Below are 3,487 nucleotides of genomic sequence, written 5' to 3' on the forward strand. Positions count from 1 at the left end.
CCACGTGATATTGATACATTTTTGAAATAAAAGAGATTGCAACAATTAAAAGGTTTAGGGGGAACTGTTGTGAATTGGACACGTCAATGTACAAATGAAATTTCGTCTGCATAATTACGTAATAATACGTAATTACGTAATTACCTCACTAAAAGTAATAATGGTTATTTCTATCTATCTTAAGTAATATATTTTCTGACAGGAAAGAAGTCGATTATAGAGGATGCAGTTCCTCACGGGCGTAAATAAAGGTTCTGTTGGGGGGGGGGGGTAAGTTGTTTTATGTGTATCATTATGTATATCAATGAATCAATGATGTATACCAAATTATTGGTTTTAGTTGGGTTTGATTTACATTTTCCACTCATTTCTGGCATTTACAAACTCCATCGAATAAGCTTCATAACACACCTTTCAGCTTTCACCTTGTTTTATATCCTTCATTTTATGGTCGTTCATTTTACATTAACTACAAAGATCTGCAAACAAACTGAATTTATTTTAAGTAACATAAAAAATAGTTTTACTCTAAGAGGAAAAAGCTGTAAACTTTTTAAAATCTTTCGAAAAGCTACTCTGCAAAACTTTGAAAAAATATTTTTTTTTATTATATTCTAGTTTCTAATTTCTAAAATTTTCTTGTCGTCTATATAGGTATATACAGGGTGTCCCACGAAACATGACAGTATGCAGGACGACTTGAATGTCGATAAGATTCTAGGGGGGGGGAGTAACCCCAATAACCTCCCTTATTTACGCCACTGCAGTTTCTGTTTACGTTCAGCTTTTATTAGGTTACATTACAATGTAAAAAAAAAAAACTATAATCAGGTAGAAGTAATTGAGATCTCAATCAAAAACATCTTAACATAAATAGTTTGGTCAAATTAAAAGTTTAAAAAATTGGGTCCTCAGTAATTACAAAAATAATTTTCCTTAAGTTTTCCAACTTTCGTTAAAATCTTTTTAAAGTTTGATTTTGTGAAATGCGTTAGCGTCTAGCCTAGTCGTTGAATAAATAGAATATGTTTACTGATTTCCTTGTATAGTTTCTGGGTTGAGATTGGTGGAAACTTCTCCGGGTTGGGTTTACGGTAAGGTGGGGTAGAACGCGTTCTCTTCTCCTCCTCCCTCCTAGAGCTATATATCTATCTATCTGTATCTCTCACCTCCCGGGATCTAAACCTCAGTTCTATTCTATACCCGGAGCTGAGGAGGGATACCAGGGAATACTGGGGGGATACACATTAGTTCAAATCTACTCCCTGGGGAGTGTTCAGTGGATATATCTTGTCATTCAATTATTTAAATATTTCTTTTCAAGAAAAACATTTTAAATAAAATTTTCAAAGTAAATATTCGGCTAAACTTTTTAAAAATTGTACAAAAAAATAGAAATTGACTTAATAGCAAAGTCTGAAGTTGTGAATGTTTTATTATTCTTTACACAAGCATAAACTTTCTAAGTTCTTAAAATGTTCATGTTTTGAATCATGCTTACATAAAATAAGAGCAATATCGAAATTTGAAATAACATATAAATAATAAAAAATATGGTTTTTGAAAATTCTATTAAAAAGCTATTGCTGTAAGCCATGGTTGTTTTTTACGGTTTCGCAATATACATAAAAAAAGATTTTTCTTAAATTTTTCGAATTTTGAATTAAAGATCAAAGTATGACGAAAGGAAAAAATATTTTTTTTATTTTTACCTTAATATAAATTTTTTAATTATTATAATTTTTTTTCTAACATCTGATACCCAAACAACCAAAAAAAAGATAGTTTTTCGTATCGTTATTGGAAAAAACTATGGATGATGGGTCATAACAAACGAACCATTTAGTTTTTTTATAGAGGGAAATTACCCTAATATTTTCGACGTCGTTGTCAATGGACGAACTAAAACTTTTCGTCTTTTGTTGCGAATCAAAAGGATAGGATCGTTTTTCAGAAAAGTGAAAACGGTTTGTAGATTTTTGACTGTTTTATGATATTTTATGTGCCCCGTGTTTTTTCTGAAAATTTGTCTAAATAATTGTCAAACTCGTTAAATAAAGAATGGAAAGTCATATAAAGCAATCACACTGACCTACTGTTCAATGATCTAACTATATCTCTACTACTAATACTCTGTCTGGTTCTTGCTGAGCTGACCGTACAACCCTGACTATTTTTCACTCTGTATATACAAGCAGTCAGTTTGGGTAGTTCGTTCAATCTACAAAAAAAAACACCTATATTCGTATAATAATACGTTTAAAAAGAGCTATATGCAATCGTTAGCTAAAAGAATAATATGTTAACTTCAAGGTAAGTCCAGTATAATTATACTAAAAGAAATAATAACAATTGATTTGGTCTACCCTATACAGTAAAAAACATATGTCAAACACAGGAGCAAAACAAATACCTCAAGAAACCCAAACATGGAATCAATCTATCTGGTCACAAAACGTTTTCTCTGAAAATATAACCAGTTCAATATACTTCGCATTTGAGCCGCAAAGTAATAATAAACGACAAATTCACAGGTATATGTTTCTTAACCCGACGCTAAGCAAACACTAACAGTGAGAAATTTTGGACAGTGGTCCCCACGATTTTCTTCATATTTACAAGTAAAACTAGTTTCATGGCTGGAGTATTAGACAGTACACAGACACCGCACACGTTCAGATTCAGGGGGATCACAGGAACTGGTCGCGAAACAAGTCCAGTCAGCATTTTTTTGATAAAAATGTTATCATTAACATTTGTGGAATTAGATAAAGGATGAACAAAAACAATTATTATAGATAGACCTACCAAAATAGCGTTTATACAAAGGAGGGGGAGGGAGGGGTAGATATGGTTTACGTCTCCAACATGAAATATGTTATTTCAGAGGGAGAAAATGTTTAAATTATACACCGGGGGGAGAAAATGTTTAAATTATACACCGNTGTCATGGCCAGCTCATTGAAAAAAAATATAGACCTTATGCATTAAAAAAATTTATAAAAAAATCCTTTAAATTATTTTTCCTTAAAAGTAAAAAAAAAGTCAAGGGGATTGTGTCAAAAATGAGATTTAAAAAAATAAATTTCGGAAATCCTATCCAGATATATTTTTTTGCAAAAAATAATAGCGGCTCGTACTTTATTCGCTGACTTTCTAACCTAACATTTAAACTCTCATTTTTACTATTTGCAACCATCAAAACCACGGGAACCAGATTTATGATTCAAGGAGGGTTCGAGGGAAGGAGAGCTGGAGAATAGGGGGGGGGGGGCTTGCAATATTTATATTTTATATGGCGTAGAGCTGGGAAAATGAGATAAACTTGTAAAAGCTTATGAAGAGGAAATTGAAAACATTGACATACAGAGACATACAGGGACATACAGGGACATACAGGGACATACAGGGACATACTTGGACATACAGGGACATACAGGGACATACAGATCCATACAGGGACATACAGAGACATACAGGGAAACAC

The 3,487-nt window shown here is 32.3% G+C and overlaps 1 long non-coding RNA gene across 1 annotated transcript; it reads right to left on the minus strand.

The window, feature by feature from the left end:
• Positions 1-716: 716 nt before the first annotated feature.
• On the minus strand, positions 717-2,672 carry LOC111705683 (uncharacterized). Its single transcript, XR_002766065.1, has 3 exons — positions 2,414-2,672; positions 2,093-2,221; positions 717-1,265 (listed from the first exon to the last, which is right to left on the minus strand). It is a non-coding gene; the product is annotated as an uncharacterized LOC111705683 (long non-coding RNA).
• Between the last annotated feature and the right edge of the window lie 815 nt (positions 2,673-3,487).

This window comes from Eurytemora carolleeae, unplaced genomic scaffold, assembly GCF_000591075.1.
Source record: "Eurytemora carolleeae unplaced genomic scaffold, Eaff_2.0 scaffold157, whole genome shotgun sequence".
Taxonomy (NCBI): Eukaryota; Metazoa; Arthropoda; class Copepoda; order Calanoida; family Temoridae; genus Eurytemora; species Eurytemora carolleeae.